General features: G+C 34.8%; 1 pseudogene; it reads right to left on the bottom strand.

Moving 5' to 3' along the window:
• Positions 1-1,248: 1,248 nt before the first annotated feature.
• On the bottom strand, positions 1,249-15,044 carry LOC144319151 (mediator of RNA polymerase II transcription subunit 21 pseudogene; annotated as a pseudogene).
• Positions 15,045-17,981: the final 2,937 nt, after the last annotated feature.

The raw sequence follows: 17,981 nt of genomic DNA, 5'->3' as shown, positions 1-17,981 counted from the left end.
GCTCTAGAAGACATTGCTCTCCTCAACTTATGTTCATATGCCTTCGTGTAGCAGACATTGTCAGTGCCTCACCTGCATCCTCTTGGCATTCACCATTCCTGTAAATGCAGATGGAGTATTAACAGCAAGTGTCTGCGATGATCTACCTAGGGGATTTCTTTGGACTGGACCAGAAGTTCCAGAGGACTCACTTTTTCATTCAACATTATGTTTCCAGAATTCATCTGCGTTTTTTTTGTATGTCCGCAATTAATTAATCTTACACTATCTTGTGAATAAAGTTGAATCAATATAGTTTTCTTCATGTTCATTCTTTATTTATTGATTGATTGCTACTTGGATTGGTTCCATATTCTTTCCATTATGTACGTAGTGCTGCTATAAGCATAGTTATGTAAGAATCTCAGGGCACCTGTGCAAAAGTTGTATAATAGTGCATGAGAATGTTCATTCCAAATTACCTTCCAAAGTGGTTGTAGTAATTTACACTCCCTCTGGTATAAGAATTCCCATTGAACCAAATCCTCTGCAACATTTAGTCTTGACAGATTTCTTCATTGTTTTGTAGTGCTGCCTTTATTGTACATTAAGTTAATATATATAGATATAGATATAGATATAGACTCATTGGAATAGTCTGGGGTTCATTTATATGTTACTGTACCAATAGCATTTAACAATTATTGCTATTTTGTAGAATATCTTAATATATCTGGTAGAGTAAGTTTCCTTTTTTTATTTTTCTGTTTTTTTTTCATTTAAAGTACATCTATTTAATTACAACCATTAATGTAATATCTGCCTCAATAATTTCATTCTGATAATAAAAAATGATAGTATAATGATGGTTTAAAGCTAGTTCAATTGGAGTTTTAGAGGCTTATTTATCAAGAGTGAAAATAGACTATTAAAAACAGCTAAAAAGATAACATGTGTCATAGTGCTTAATGTTTCTGTAACTGCTGGTAAGGCTTACATCTAGATTTGATGAAGAATTTTTTAAAAGATTTTATTTATTTGAGAGAAAGAGAGAGAGTGCACAGGTGGAGGGGAGGGGCAGAGGCAGAGGGAGATGCAGGCTGTCCGCCAAGAGGGGAGCTCGATGTGGGGCTCGATCCCAGGACCCTGAGATCATGACCTGAGCTGAAGGAAGACGCTTATCCAGCTGAGCCACCCAGGTGCCTCTGATGCAGAATTCTTCAAGGCACTCAAATAGTTCTTTTCCCAGCCGCATGGTATATACTGGTACTATGAATCTGGAAGAGACTGGCTATGGGTATCACTCTTTGTCTTCAGTTGTGATTGTGCAATATCAGCAAGTACATTTTGTTTGTTTTCCAGAAGCATGTCCCCTGATAAACAATATCTTCCAGACATGAAGCAGCTTCGTGGTTTTCTTCTTCCAGTTTATACAAGCTAGCGGCCTGTAGAGCAGCTGCAGATTCTTCGCTGGGTAATGAAGCCATCAAAACATCAATGTCTTTGCGGCTCATGCCATCCATGCTGCAAAAACTGGACATATTCTTCGGTAGGATTAGCTGACTGATCTTGGTTAATTGCTGTCTGAATGTTAGTAAAGAAGCAGGAGGGCTACAGTGCTAAGACACTCCAATGGTATTAGAAAACTGATCTGCAAGTGAATTCATCACGTCCTGCACTGTACGAGCCCATCCACCACGTTCTTCCACAAGCCAAGGGAGGCTAAAGCCCCTCTTTTGTTTTTAAAGGTTGAATTAACTATTTGTAGGTCATTTCTTTCTTTAAAGTACACTATAGAGTATTCCTAAGAAAATACATCAAATTTTGTTTGTGGTTCCCTTGAATATATAGGTTGATTTAGACAGCAGAGACTTTTTATAATATTGAGACATATTATCCAAGAGCATGGAACACCACTGATTTAAATCTTCATCTATTTTATTTAGAGCTTTGAGGCTTTGTCCACAGAGATCTTATGTATTCTTTTAAGGCTATTCCCAGGCAATTTATTGTTATTGTTGCCATTGAGTTATCCTCTGAATTTCTATTTGGCTCTTGGTGTAGAGAACCAAATCTCTCTTAAGTAGATGTTCATATTATCTGAAAATTATGTCAATTTTATGTATTACTTTCTAATGCTTATTTCTTTCTCATCCTTTATAGTCTTTGCCAGAACCTCCAATAGCATGTTAAATAGTAGCAGTGTTACCACTGTTCCTCATCTTAAAGCAAATGCATTAGAAGTATTTCTATTAGGTACAAAGTTTGTTGTAGGCTTTGGTATATATACCTTACTATGTTAAAGATAGTATTTTTCATTTTTAAAGATTTATTTATTTATTTATTTATTTATTTATTTATTTATTTAGAGAGGGAGGGAGGAGAGAGACAGTGCATGCTCGGGGTGGGGGAGAGGCAGAGGGAGAGAGAGAATCTCAAGTAGACTCCCCACTGAGCAAGGAGCCTGACACGGGGCTCCATCTCACAACCCTGAGTCATGACCTGAGCTGAAATCAAGAGTCAGATGTTCAAAAATTTTAAAAAATAATAAAAAAGTCAGATGTTCAACAGACTGAGCCACATTGGTGCCCCAAGATAGTCTTCTTCTATTCCTAATTTGCTAATGCCTTTTGGAAAACTATAGTTTGCTTTTTATCAAATGCCTCTTTAGCCTCAATTGTAAAAATTACATAATTTTTCTCTTTAAGTCTACTAATATCATGAATTATATTTGATAGATGAAATTCAGTTCATTTTAAATGATAATACTATTCATTGGATATGAAAAGAGACATATGATGTTTAGAGCTAGCTTAGGCTTAGGCATAGACCTTGTCTAACAATGAAACCAGCACACAGAATAAAAGCAAAATAAAACCAAGAAAGGAAGAGAATCAGATCTGGATAATACTGTATGTATTGTGGCATGGCATCAAGCCACACGGGAACTCAGTACTTCCCTAAACATTTGTTAGGTAAGCCAATAAATTATCTGAAACCAGTTTGAGTTTCCTTTTGAGGTACCTGATTTTGAAAAGATTACTCACAAAATTCAGGTCTTATTTTTTTCAACTCTCTAACACTGTTTATGAAATAGCCAATTCTATCTTCATCATTTGGGTGACTACTTTGATATCAATTTGCAAAAATTCATGAGTCTGTTGCTTAACAATACTCCACTTCTTTGTCTATTTTGTTTATTCATATACCAATGGCATTTTATTTTTTTTTTGAAAGATTGTTTTATTATTAGGTAATATCTACCCCCAACATGGGTTTCTTTTTTTAGTTTTATGGTTTTATTAACACAAATATGACACACACATAGCTGTGTATTCATTTTCTTCGCTATGCAGCCTGGCATTGGGATTTGTGACTCTGATGGCCAGCTGGGCTGCTCTTTCCACAATGGCTTTGTGGTTCTTGGAGAATACTTGTGAGCAATCTCTGCACAATAAGATTTGTTACACATTGGCAGCCCTTCCAGCTCCTTGAGCTGTGGACTAGGAACTTCCTGAAGCCACTGGGCAGCATGTGCTTTGTTTTCTTGTTGCTCCCATAACTAGTGTTGGGCATCAAGATCTGGCCCTTGAATCTTCTGTCAATGCCTCTGGGTTTCTGCCAGTTGCACTTAATTTTGCTCAAACTCAGAACCCTGAGATCAAGAGTTGCATGCTCTACTGACTGAGCCAGACAGGTGCCCCATATTGTCTTTTAATTCTATTTATTTTTTAAATGGTTCAAAGTCAGAAAGTTTAGAACTGTATTCATTAAAAATTCTCCTCCAACTTCTGACTCCCAGTGTTTTCCATTTAGAAGATCCCCCCTGAGAACTTTAAGCACGCACAAGCAAATACATTATAAGCCCAACACAGTGTACTATAAAAATTGATCTGCACCTTGCTTTTTAAAAATAGTGTGTCTTACAGATTATTCCACTTCAAAAATAAAGGACATTGTCATCTTTTTTTTTACATATATAGCTGGATAGTATTCCATTAAATGAATATATCCTCATTTGTTTTACTAACCAATCTTCTATTGACAGACATTTGGGTTCTTTCTTTTTTTACTATTACAAACAGTTATGGAATGAAAACCTTATACATATGTCACATCGAACATGGAAGTGTGTATCTCTAGTATACATTCTTTATTCTGGAAGTACTGAGTCAGAAAATGTGTGTATATATATATATATTTAATTTTTGAAAAATATTGTGAAAAAATATCATGAAATTGCCTCAGCTTAAAGTTACACATTTCATATATCAGGCAATATGTTTGAAACATCTATTTTCTGAAGCCTATTATCAATATTTTTTATTGAAGCATAGTTGACATACAATGTTACATTAATTTCAGGTGTACAACTGAACTGTACCAATAGCATCACATAGTAATTTGACAAATCTATGCCTATTTTCAAAAATTTTATCTACTCTAATATTTTAAATCAACTTTATTGAGATATAATTTACATAACAAAATGTACCCATTTTAAGTGTAGACATCACTATGCTTTAATAAATTTGTACATCTGTAAATCACCTCCACATTAGAGATAAAAAATATTTTTACCTCTCCAAGCATTCCCTTAAGCCTTACCAAATGATTCTCATACCCATCTTTTAGCACCTGGAAGCCATTTATCTGGTTTCTGTTACTATGTAATAGATATGGTGCTTGTTAGGTTTCACATAAATGAAATTGGACAGTATGTATTCATTTGTACCCTGATTCAATCATGGTTTTGTATTTATTGATAGTTCATCCTTTTTTATTGCTGAGTAGTATTCAATTGTAAAAATACAATTCATTTATCAACACACCTATTCATGGATATGAGTTATTTTTACTTTTTGATATTTGAGTAAAGTTTTCATAAACATTTGTGTACAAAATTTAATGTGCACGTATTTTTCATATTGGGGGGCGCAGCAACTTAACAGTAGAATCTCTAGGTCAAACTTTATTGTCAGATAGATTGCCAAATGGAGCAAACAGGTTATACAATTTTATATTTCCTACACTAATATAGAAATTTCCAGTTGCTCAACATTCTTGCAAACACTTGGTATCATCAGTCATTTACATTTTGCCATTCTAGTGAATGTGTAAGTTATTTTATTACAGTTTTAATTTGCACTTCTCTGATGATGGATGTTGGGCATCTTTACCTGTTTTCATTGACCATTTTTATATCTTCTTTTCTGAGCTTCCATTCAAACTTATGCTACTTAAACAAATTTAGTTTGTTTCTTATACAGTTGTAGGAGTTTATAACTACATCTATATCTAGTGTCTATATCATTTATCTACCTCTACCTACCTACTTACCTACCTACTTACCTATCTTCTATCATCATCTTATCTATCTATCTAGTTTGGATACAAGTCTTTCATCAGATAAATGTATCGTAAATACTTTTTCCCAGTTTGTGGCTTGCTTTCTCATTTTCGTAACCATGTCTTTTGAAGAACAGAAGGTTTTCATTTTGATTAAGACCAATTTATCATTTTTAGGGGTGCCTAGGTGGTCAGTCTGTTAAGCATCTAACTCTTGATTCTGGCTCAGGTCATAATCTCAGGGTCATGAGATCAAGTCCCTCATTGGCTCTATGCTGGGTATGGAGCCTGCTTAAGATTCTTTCTCTGTCTCCCCCCTCCCCGCCCCAATCTTCTCTCTCTCTCTCTTAAAAAAAGAAAAAAGAACTTACTAGTTTTTAAAAGTGCTATTTGTTTTAGCTGAGAAATCTTAGTATGTCCCCAAATAATGAAGATTTTCTCCTTTATTTTCTTCTATGTGTTTTATAATTTGGCTTTTATGAACTTTATTAAATTATTATTTTTTTGCATGTGGAGGGAGATAAAGTTCATCAAGATCAGATTCATTTTCTTACATATGGATATGTATTTTTTCCAGGCCCATTTGTTGAAAATATTATCCATTATCCACAAAATCACCTTGTCAACTTAAAAAAATAATTTGCTATACATTGTGGATCTTCTTCTAAATTCTCAATTTAATTGCATTGATTTATACACCTAACCTCATACCAATATTGTACTGTCTTCATGGTTTTAGCTATGACGTGAATCTGAAATAATATGGTATAACTCCTCCAAATTTTTTCTGCTTTTTTCAAAATTGTTTTGTCTATCTGGCTTCTTGCAATTTCAATATTAATTTTAGAATCAACTTGTCAATTTCTATAAAAAGTCTTGCTGGGCTTTTGATCAAGACTGTCTTAAATCACTTGATCAATTTGGTAGACGATATTTTAAAAATACTGGCTTTTACAGGATGCTTGGGTGGCTCAGTCAGTTAAGTGTCTGGCTCTTGATCTCAGCTCAGGTCTTACTGAAGTTCAAGCCCTGTGTTGGAATCCACCCTAGACATGGACCTTACTTAAAAAAAAAAAAAATGAAAATACTGATTCTTTCAATCCACGAATATATCTCTTCATTTATTTCAGTCTTTTCTCAGCCATGATTTACAGTTGTCATTGTGCAGATTTTGTACATATTGCTACCCAGAAAATATTCATGTTTTGTAATGATATTATAAATCGTATTTTTAAAATTTCAATTTCTAATTTTTCATTACTAATACAGAAATGCAATTGGGTTTTCTATATGAGGCCTCTAATCTTGTGACCATACAAGCTTACTTTTTACTTCTCCTGGAATTTTCACAGATTTCTTAGGAGTGTTCATGTACTTTCTATCATCTGGATAAAGAATAAGAGATTTCTACACTTTTATTTCCAAGCTGTATGCCTCTTTTTAGATTTATATTTTTTATATTTATAAACCATTTATAAAAATATGCCTATTGTATATTTGCAGAAATATTTATGAAAATATACATATACGTTTCATACAGAAAACAAGTTGATAAGGATGTGGTAAAATAACAAACCTCACATGTTGCTGGTGGATTTGTAAAAGGTGCAGCTACTTTAGAAAATAATTTGTGTGCTTCTTTTTCTGTATTCTTATATATTGTACTAAATAAGACTTACTTGTTCCTAATATTAACAGGAAAGCATCCAGTGTTTCACTATTAATTATGAGGTTAAAAAAAGATTTTAAATAAAACTGTATATCCAATTAAAGAGACTCCCTCCTGTTACTTTTTTTTAAAGATTTATTTATTTTAGAGAGAAAGCATGGGATGGGAGGGGCAGGGAGAGAGGGATAGAGAGAATTTCAAGCAGTCTCCCCAGTGAGCAGGGAGCCCAACATGAGGCTCCATCTCACCATCCTGAGATCATGACCTGAACCAAAACCAAGATTCCCAGGCTTAACTGAGCCACCTAGGTGTCCCTCCTGTTTCATTTTTTTGTTTGTTTGTTTTGTTTTTCCAATGGCTCATCATCAATGGATGTCAAATTCTGTTAGATGAATTTCTACATCTATTGAGATTATTCTGTAAATTTTCTTCTTATTTTGTTAAAATGGTAAATTATTATTGATGTTTATCTTTTTAAAGAGATTTTATGTATTCATGAGAGTGCATGTGTCAGAGAAAGAGAGAGAGAGATGGAACACACAAGCAGGAAGGAGAGAGGGAGAAGCAGCTACCTGCTAAGCAGAGAGCCTTATTGAGGGCTCGATCCCAGAACTCTGAGATCATGACCTGAGCCCAAGGCAAATGCCTACCTGACTGACCCACTCAAGCACCCCTACAATTGATGTTTAAATGTTAAATAAAACTTGAGATAAAGTTTTATTTTTTATTTTATTTTATTTTTTTTTTAAAGATTTTATTTATTTATTCATGATAGTCACACAGAGAGAGAGAGGCAGAGACACAGGCAGAGGGAGAAGCAGGCTCCATGCAGGGAGCCCGACGTGGGATTCGATCCCGGGTCTCCAGGATCGCGCCCCGGGCCAAAGGCAGGCGCCAAACCGCTGCGCCACCCAGGGATCCCGAGATAAAGTTTTATTTTAAAGATAAAAACGACTTGATATTAATCACCAATGAAAGTTTCTGGGCTGAGAGTTTTTTGTAGGAAGCTTATGTATCACAATTCCAATTTCTTTAACAGATATGTGCGTATTCAGATTTTTAAGTTTTTTGAAGCAGTTTTGATAATTTTGTTTTTAAATGAAAGTTTTATTGATCTAGGTTATTGAATTTATTAAGTTTATAGCTTTCTATTATTGTCCTTCTAATGTCTATACAATCTGTATCAAGAACCCCTTTTATGTTCCTTAATTAATAAGTTGTGTTCTCCCTCTTTTTCTTCTTCAGTCTAACAGTTTATTAATTTTGTTTACATTTTCAAAGAAATAACATGTGGTTTTGCTTTTAAAAAATTCTTTATCTCTTTGAATTAGTATTTTTGTATTCTTTAGGCAAATAGCTAGTATTTTTTAACTTTTTTGAAGAACTTCCATACTGTTTTTCAGAGTAGCTGCACCAGGTTACATTCCCAACAGTGCAAGAGGGTTCCTCTTTCTCCACACCTTTGCCAATACTTGCTGTTTCCTGTGCTCTTGATTTTTCTCATATGTGGAATTTATTTTTTTTAAGATTTTATTTATTTATTCATGAGTGATGCAGAGAGAGAGAGGCAGAGACATAAGCAGAGGGAAAAGCAGGCTCCCACTGGGGAGCCTGATGCGGGACTCAATCCCAGTACCCTGGGATCATGACCTGAGTCAAAGGCAGATGCTCAACACTGAGCCATCCAGGTGCCCCTCATTTGTGGAATTTAAAAAACAAATAATCATAGGGAAATAGAGAGAGAGGCTAACCAAGAAACTGATGGTTACAAGAGGGGAGGTGGGTGGGTTAAACAGGTGATGGAGATTGAGGAGTGTCCTTGTGATGAGTACCTGGTATTGTATGGAGTGTTGAATCACTAAATTCTATACCCGCAACTAATATTATACTGTATGTTAACTAACTGGAATTTCAATAAAAACTTTAAAATAAAAAAAAAATGTTTTATTTTTTTTATTTTTATTTTTAGCTTTTTTTCCCCCAGCTTCTTAAGGTGAAAGCTTAGATAATTCATTTTAGGTATTTCTTTTTATAATGTCAACATTTATAGTTATATATTGCTCTCCAGTTACTGCTTTAGCTGCATTTCATGGATATTCATGTTGTATTTTCATTTAGTTAATTCATTTCAAAATATATTCTTTCTTTTAATTTCTTCTTTGATAAAAAAATATTTAGAAATATATTGTTTAATCTCCAAATATTAAGGTTTTCTAGGAAGATTTCTATTATGATTTTTAACTTAAATTCATAGTAGTCAAGTTTTATGATTTAATTTTTTTTAATTGCTGAGATTTATCTTATGAATGAGCATGAATATGGTCTATCTTTGTAAATGTCCCACGTAAAATATGAAAATAGCATATTCAGCTGTTGTTGGTAGATTATTCAGATGTATAGTAATTATAAATTATAATTCTTTTATTATTATATCACTTATTCATTATTATTATATTCTATATTTTTATATATATGGTCCAGTAGGTTGATGGTTTTATTAGAATATTCTGTAACTTTATTGCTTTTCTGTTTTATGAATTACTGAGACAATATGGTTGAACTCAAACTATAATTGATTTGTCTATTTCTCCCTTGAGTTGTCAATTTTAGCTTCATTTGTTTTGAGACTCTATAATTATGTATATAAGCATTTACAATTGTATATTTTTGGTAAATTGATCCTTTGTCATAACTGAACGAATATCATTTTCTCTGGTAATGTTTCTTGTTTTGAAATTTACTTTGGCATTAGTAAAGCCACTCCAGATTTTTATGCTTAGCATTAGCATGGTGTATCTTTTTCTTTTTACTTTTACCTATGTATGTCTTTATTTTCAAAAAGCTTTTATTTATTTATTTGAGAGAGAGAGAGAGAGAGAGCGGTGGGGGGGGGTGGAACAAAAGGAGAGGGAGAGAGAGAATCTCAAGCAGACCCTGTGCTGAGCATGGAGTCCCACGTAGGGCTTGATCTCGTGCTGGGGTCATGGCTGAGGTAACAAGGTCTCGATGCTGACAGACCTTATGACCCCAGCCAAAATCAGTAGTCAGAGGCTTAACCCACTGAGCACCCCTGTGTCTTTATATTTGAATAGGTTACTTAAATCAGTATGGAGTTTGGTCTTTTTTTTTAATCCACTCTAAAAATCTTTGTCTTTTACCTTCAGAGCATAGGCCATTTTCATTTACTATAATTATTGTTTTCTTTGGTTTACATCTACAATATTGCTAAGAATTTTTTTACTTTTCTTTTCTAAAATAAAGATCTGGGGGTGCCTGGGTGGCCCAGTTGCTTAAGCATCTGCCTTCGGCTCAGGTCATGATCCGAGGATCCTGGGATCCTGTCCCGCATCAGGCTTTCTGCTCAGCAGGGAGCCTGCTTCTCCCTCTTCCTCTGCTGCTTCCCCTGCTTGCGCTCTCTCTGTCAAATAAATAAATAAAGTCTTTTTAAAAAAATAAATAAAATAAAGATCCATCATCTTTGCCAATTATTTTCTTTTTTTTTTATAAATTTTTATTTATTTATGATAGTCTCACAGAGAGAGAGAGAGAGGCAGAGACACAGGCAGAGGGAGAAGCAGGCTCCATGCACCGAGAGCCCGACGTGGGATTCGATCCCGGGTCTCCAGGATCGCGCCCTGGGCTAAAGGCAGGCGCCAAACCGCTGCGCCACCCAGGGATCCCTGCCAATTATTTTCTAACGAAAAATTAAACTTATTATTTCTATTTGATAAATTCTACTAAATATGCAGAAAAAATTAACTCTTCTGGGAAATTTTTTATTTTATTTATTTTTTTAAGATTTTATTTATTTATTCATGAGAGACAGTGAGGGGGCGGGGCAAAGACACAGGCAGAGGGAGAAGCAAGCTCCATGCAGGAAGTCTGACGTGGGACTTGATCCTGAGTCTCCAGGATCAGGCCCTGGGGTGAAGGCGGCACTAAACCACTGAGCCACCCGGGCTGCCCTGGGAAAATTTTTATTGCTATAAGTATTTGATATATCATTACAATTTTTATTTTATCTTACTATTAGTTGTAAAGAGTTGAAAATAGTATAATCATTCTTTGTGTGTAGAGAGACCTATGCTCTACAAAAGCAGTAATAATGATATTGATTGTTATTAGATAAAGGCTAAATCAATGGGAATTCCAGCTAAAACAATAACATGGAATTATTTAATAAATGTAAAGCAACTTGAGCTATATTATCAAGGACTGAAATTATATTAGCATATAATCTCTGTCTGTTTTTAAAGATCTTATTTACTTTTGTCATATTTTATCAATGTCTAAACAAATAACTTAAGTATGTTTGAAGGCAACTGAATTTTTCTCTACTACAGCTCTTAAACGAACACTTATTAATTTTGACATGACTCTTGAAGGTTTCTATTTAATAATGTTTCTTTATATTTCATCTAAGATGTGAGGTGCGTTCTGGGGGCGACTGAATCATATTTCTAAAGGGTTGCGTTTGTCATTCATTCTTGCTATTCACTTTCAATGTTAAGCAAACCAACAGTCTAGCTTTAAGACACATTTTATAATAGAGAAGTAATAAGGCTCTTTGAATGTTTTTCAGCATTTGCCTGACAAAAGTGACAAGAAGAACAGATCATTAAGATCCAAGCATATACTATAATCTAATGTACTCTTCTGTATTTTATCACAAAGGATTGTCCAGAATGAGCTAGTCTACATCTTTACATTTTATTTTGAACTTATTTTAGAACTTTGTTGTTTAAAATAATGCTTATTAAAACAAACACCTCATCTTATTTCAGCTCCCTCTTCATTTTCAATAGAAGGCTTTACAGCATAGTCATTGTGAGGCTCTGAGTGAGATTGTCCGGCTTTGTTACGTCCTACTTCTGGGACCTTAGTCAAATTAGTTGAGGTCTTTGGCCCCTGGCTTCTTATAGATATTAAAAAGGAACAATAACATGATTTATTTCTTAAGGCTATGCTTCATGAAGTAATATATGTTAGGGGCTATAAAGCTGACAGATAGGTAAAACCTAAATGAAATTAGGAACTTGTTATTACTCTGAATTCATACAAAATGTTTAGTCATACATTGTTGCTGTATTTGACAAAGGAAAAAAGACACTGTTAGGAAAATATTTCTTTTATTTACTCAACAAGGATATATTGAGAGCTTACTATCTGAGAACACACGGGCAGTGTGCAAAGCATTAAAGGAAGGAAAAAACACTGTTTCTGACCTCAAGGAGGTCATCGGTGTGGAGAGACAAGTGAACAGACAATACAGGATGGCCACTGCTAGGATAGGTAGAGCAGGGTTCGGCAAACTGTTTTCTGAAAAGAGTCAGAGAGCTAATATTTTTGACTTTGTGGGGGACACATTTTCTGTTGCAACTACTCCGTTCTGCTGTTCCGTTAAAGCGTCCATGGACAATTTGTAAACAAACAGGCATTGCTGTGTTCCCCTAAAACTTTATTTATGGGCACTGAGGATTGAATTTTATATGATTTCCATGTATCTTCCTTTGATTTCTTTCTAAACCATTTAAAAATATAAAAAACATCCTTTACTTACATCCTATACAAAATAGGTAATAGGTCAGATTTGGTTTGTAGGCCATAGTTGGTGACCCCTGACATAGAAGAAAGATTAGGGTTCCTGTGAAAAGTGGTTGTAAGGGAAGACTTCCTGGAGGAAAATATGACTAGCTAAGGCTTAAATATCAAGTGGAGGATAATTCAGGTGAAAAAGAGTGAAGGAATACATTCTAAGCAGAAAAGAACGCGTGTAAATAATAGCCACCAGTAATAGTCACCCAAACTGGGTATTTATTTTGTGTCATGAACTTTAGATAAATTATTTAATTTACTCATCTCAATATCCATATAAAGTAGTCATTATTATATCCATTTTGCAGAGAAGAAAATTGAGAGATTTAGAAAATTAAGTATCTTGCTGTGGACAAGTAGATAGTAAGTACCAAGGTGGTATATTGAAACCAGATCTAAATGATTCCATGCATAAGCTCTTCAATATTATATTAGATGATCTCATTAGATTTTTAGCTATTTAGAAAACAGCAAATACCTTGGCTGGGTATTGAATGGATTTGAGTTAGTAAAAAAAATGGGGCAAGATCATGCTCTGTTAATGAGTTTGGAGTTTATTCTGAGGGTGTAAAAAAGAACCATTACAAGGATTTTAAACAACAGAACATCATGATAAGACTTGCATTAAAAAAAAAATGATTCTAGCAGCATGGTGGAGAAAAACTCCTTACTGAGCAAGGCCTCCAATCAATATTCATTTTAATTAATTAATTGATTGATTGATTTAAAAAAATGGACAGTGTATTTAAAAGGGTTGAAACAGGATTCACGAAGGCAGTTGGAATCTGCAGCAATGATCTAGGCAAGAGGCAATGAGGTCTAAATGGAACCAGTGTGACTGAAGAAATGAGAGACATATCCTAGTTCTCAAATTAATTCCCCAGCATAATTACTGTGGTGCTTTTAAAAATTACACCTAGTTAACCTCATCCCTGGAAATTCTGATTTAATAGGCCTCGGTGGGTATTAAGCATCTGCATTCTGTAAGGCTTTTGTGGATGATTGTGTCAGCCAGCACAGAGAAGCAGGTACATAGGAAACAGAATGAAGAGCACATAAAGAATGACACATTTACTAAGATTAGGAATAAATGAAAGGGGAGAAGAAATAAGTTACTGACTTACAGCTGAGTCACTGAGGTTGCCTTCAAATGGTGACATATGACAAACACTAGATAGAGTGGCCCAGAGCTCTGGAAGAGAGCCAGAGGACTGACAGAGAGAGGCAAGCCAGTAATCATTCATAGAAAGAGTATGAAACACATGTTCTTTGAGTTAAGTAATGTTACATGCTGAATTCAAGATCAGAATAGCTCAGAGGGTAATCAGACATTTGAACTTAGGCCTACTGGCTTCCTGGTGTCTTTAAAACACATCACATTTCAACTTTAGGGCTGTCCTTAATTAGGGTCAGCAAGGTTCTGCATGCCAGCATGGCACCATAAAATTTCCAGAAAAGAGAAAATTTTCTAAGACTGTAGTCAGACACGAAGTATAAGCTGAGTTGGCCAAGAGGAGACAACCAGCAGCAGCAATAACACTCGGTGCACACCCACTGATCAGCAGCACCCTGGGGAAGGCGGTTGCCGCAATTAGTGAAATTTCTTGCAAAGCCGAAGCAGAAGCTGGTACAAAAGGGAATGGGCTGCACACTTAGTCAACACCTACAGCAATTTCTAAAATGTTTCACTTAATAGAAATAGTTCATGACACCAGGATGAAGGATAATGTCTGTCTTTTGTTTGAGAGAAAACATATGCCCAACTCTTATAAAGTTAAGTAAAGCCATTTTGATTAATAAAGGGAAGACAAAGCAGAGACGGGCTTGGCCACTTGCAAGTTTGGACAGCACCTGTCTTGAAATGCTTGATACTGAGTCACATTAACAATAAGCTTTTGATAACTACTCTGAGGAAGCATTATCGAATTGTATTTCCATGCATTCTGGCTCAAGGATAATTATCTAGCAAATCAATGAGTGATGGTGAATAAATAATGCACAAAGAGCCTCTATCTATCATCTATCTATCATCTATCTATCTATCTATCTATCTATCTATCTATCTATCTATCTATCTATCTATCTATATCTTTTCCACTTATTTGATACCCAAAAGAATTTGAGATGATTTACAATAAAAATGCTTAAATGAATATTTTAATATAAATTTTTAATTTGATCAAGGTAAAAATGAAACAGTTAGTGTTAAAAGGTCCTCTTTGCTTTATCTTTCAGTCCTTCTCCTCAGGAACAATCATTTTTCAACTCTTTCCCATGTTTTTCCCAGTATTTATATATAATATACTTTTGTTGCTATTACTTGACTTGATTTTTAATATATAATTACCTTCATTTTATATTCATTCCCCTTCCCCCATTGATTCTCTTCTGCAATCCTTATAAAAATAGTTATATCACATTTGATTAAGTCAATAGGCAGTGCCGACCTCATGTCGATAGGAGCATTACTCATTGTGGAGCCGAGCAGCATGTTATGATTGTTTCCTTTCTAGCACAATCTTCTCTATCTTCCACATCCCTTGAAAAACAATTCTCTTGTTTTTTCATTTCATTTACCCTAAGTGTGTGTTGCTAATTCTTCCCAAAAGTACCAACAAGTTCATATGGCTTTCCAAATATTTAACAATGAAACTGTGTGTGAGTGTGTGTGTGTGTGTGTGTGTGTGTATACTTTCTTTCTGGAGAGTATCCTCCAGACCCTTCCATTTATCCTCTATTCTGGACAGGTTTTATCTATTGCACAGATGTCCCTTTGGTGACTTCTTTTTCTACTATCCTGCCTTCGATCCTTGTTTCTTGGATCCCATAGTTTCCAATTTGTGGATTATTGCTTTGTTTTTCTGTATAACGTCCTTCACTAGCTTTCAGGGAAATGGTGCCTGACAAAGTATACCTATTAGTCTTACTGTTTTCAAGGTATCTTTTGCCATTCTGTGGAATTAAACATTTTTTGTTATCATATTTTTAATTTCCAAGTGCTTTGTGTGTGTGTGTGTGTCTTTATCATAGAAATTAGATAAATCGTGTATTTTTTGGTGATATTAGGTGTAGTGATTTGCTAAAGTTTTCTTATTTGTTTCTTATCCCTGTGGAAGTGCTGCTGTCAGCACATGAAGAGAGTAAACCCAGGAGGTAACCGGTAGTGGCTAGAGAGTAGGAAGGTTAAAACTGTTGTTATGGAAGGAGTACAGTTATTGGTAGACAAGAGAAGAACACTTAGCTGAGACTGGGTTGGGGGGCAAGGCAGTGTGAGAACTGGGCATTGCTCCCTTTCTTCCTTCAGATGATTCTATCCCCAACCTTGGGTAGTTTCCTCACATGCGCACAGTGACCTACAGAATTCTCTGTGGGACCTTCTGTAGATATCCTGTGCCCCAGCTGCCTTAGTGTTTCCAGGCTTCAGCTCTGCCTCCTTAGCTCAGGAAGTCACCTGGATTCTGCTTCAGTCTCCCCTTTCAAGCACTGCCTCCCAGAAATTCAAAGCAGTAAGCTGTAGCAATTGCAGAGCTCATCTCTTTTTGTTTCCCACCCCTTGGAGATCACTAGCCTTTGCTGTATGGTGTAAACATACATATCATCTGTTATTTGTTTCAAGTGGGGGGAAATCTGGTCCCTGTTACTCCATCTTGACTAAAAGTAGAGGTCGCTTGAGAATATTGAACTGCACAATATTTTGAAAATTGAAAACAGAACAATATTATTTAGGTGCCTGCTTAAGAAGCAGAGGGGATTCTGCTGAGAGTGCCCAAAGGAGTCTTGAAACATGACCTGATTTTTATCTGCGAGGTATCAAAAAGCAAGTCCTATTTGTTCAATGTAAAAGTTAGCACAAGTAATTTAACAGTGAGCATCTGTATTAATTTTCTTGAGCCTGTGTGCACAATTTGAGAAGCAGTTTGTTTCGGATGCTTTATGTAATCTAAGTCTACTAGATGTAGAAAAGATGTAGAGAAGGTGGTTAACTGAATTATAGTCAGAATTTGTAAAGAAATATCACCTATATATCTATCATCATCACCACCATCTATTTATCTGATCTGTCTATGTATCAGCTATCTGGCTTATATTCTTGGTAAATGAGTTGGGATATTTCCCCCTTCTGTTCCTTATAAAATATTATAGTGCCTAGGTTTCACACACAGAAAAATAATTCGTATGTCAAGTTTGACCAATACTTCTTTTATAATCTAGTCTTGCTGCTTTAGTTAAGGAAGGCTTCTTATTTTAGGTGTATACAATTAATCTCATATTTTTTTCAATTATTTAAAAATTTCTTACATTTAGGTTTTTAATTCAACTGGAAATTGTTTCTCTGCATAGTTTGAGTTAATGCTATGATTTCACCATTTTTTTCCCACAGAAAAAGCCAATTGGGTCAATGCTTTTAATGGAATATAGTCTATCCTTAATTAATTTGAAGTGTCCCATTTATCTTATGGCAGGTTTTGCAAGAATTATGACTCTTTCCAAGTTCTTTATTCTCTTCTATTGATCTACCTACTGACTCCTGTGCCAAAAATACACTGTTTTAATACCTGTAATTTTGTAACATATCTTGGTATATGGTAAGTCCCTTTTCCACATTCCTTTCAGAACTTTCTTATTTTGTGTGAGTTTTAGAATGATTTTGTCAAGTGCCCTCAGAATGATTCTTTGAATTTCTAATGGAACAGCACTGAATTTATTACTTAATTTGAGTGAACTGACATCTTTACAGTATTGAATCTTAACATTCATGAAAAATGTTTCTTTCAACTTACTTAGATTTTTTATATCACTTAGTAAAATTTTGCAACTTTCCCTATAATGTTATATAGTTTTTATTGCTAGTGAGTACATGATCTTTGTTTCTATTACATTTTCTATGTGGTTATTGCTGGTATACAGGAGATATATGTTTTCATATACTGATCTATGCTTAGAAATCATGCTAAACTCTCTCAATATTATTCCACAGTTTGTCTATGACATTACTAGCATTTACTATGTAGAAATATATATATATCACCTGCAAATAATGGTGATCTCATCTTTTCCTTCCCAGTCCTTATGTCACTTATCTCTTTATCCAGTTTTTATTGCATCAGTGAGGTCTGCCAATATAATACTGACTTGCATCAGTGATAGTAGATATTTTTGTCTTATTTCTAATTTTAAGGTAACTGCTTCTAAATTTTCACCAATAGGAATGATATCGTCTACATGTTTTTCACGTTGTAGAAATGCTCTCTTCTAGTTTGTTAAGTGTAGTAGTCCTGTCCTGTCTATACCCTTCGGTTGTAAAATATCTAGTCACATCAGCAATGTGTCCAGCTTCCAGCATATACAGACTTTTGTTCAAGGACTTTCTCTTTTTTCCAGTGTTTAT

The sequence above is a fragment of the Canis aureus genome, chromosome 8, assembly GCF_053574225.1.
Source record: "Canis aureus isolate CA01 chromosome 8, VMU_Caureus_v.1.0, whole genome shotgun sequence".
Lineage (NCBI taxonomy): Eukaryota > Metazoa > Chordata > Mammalia > Carnivora > Canidae > Canis > Canis aureus.
This window is presented reverse-complemented; position numbering and strand designations above follow the sequence as displayed.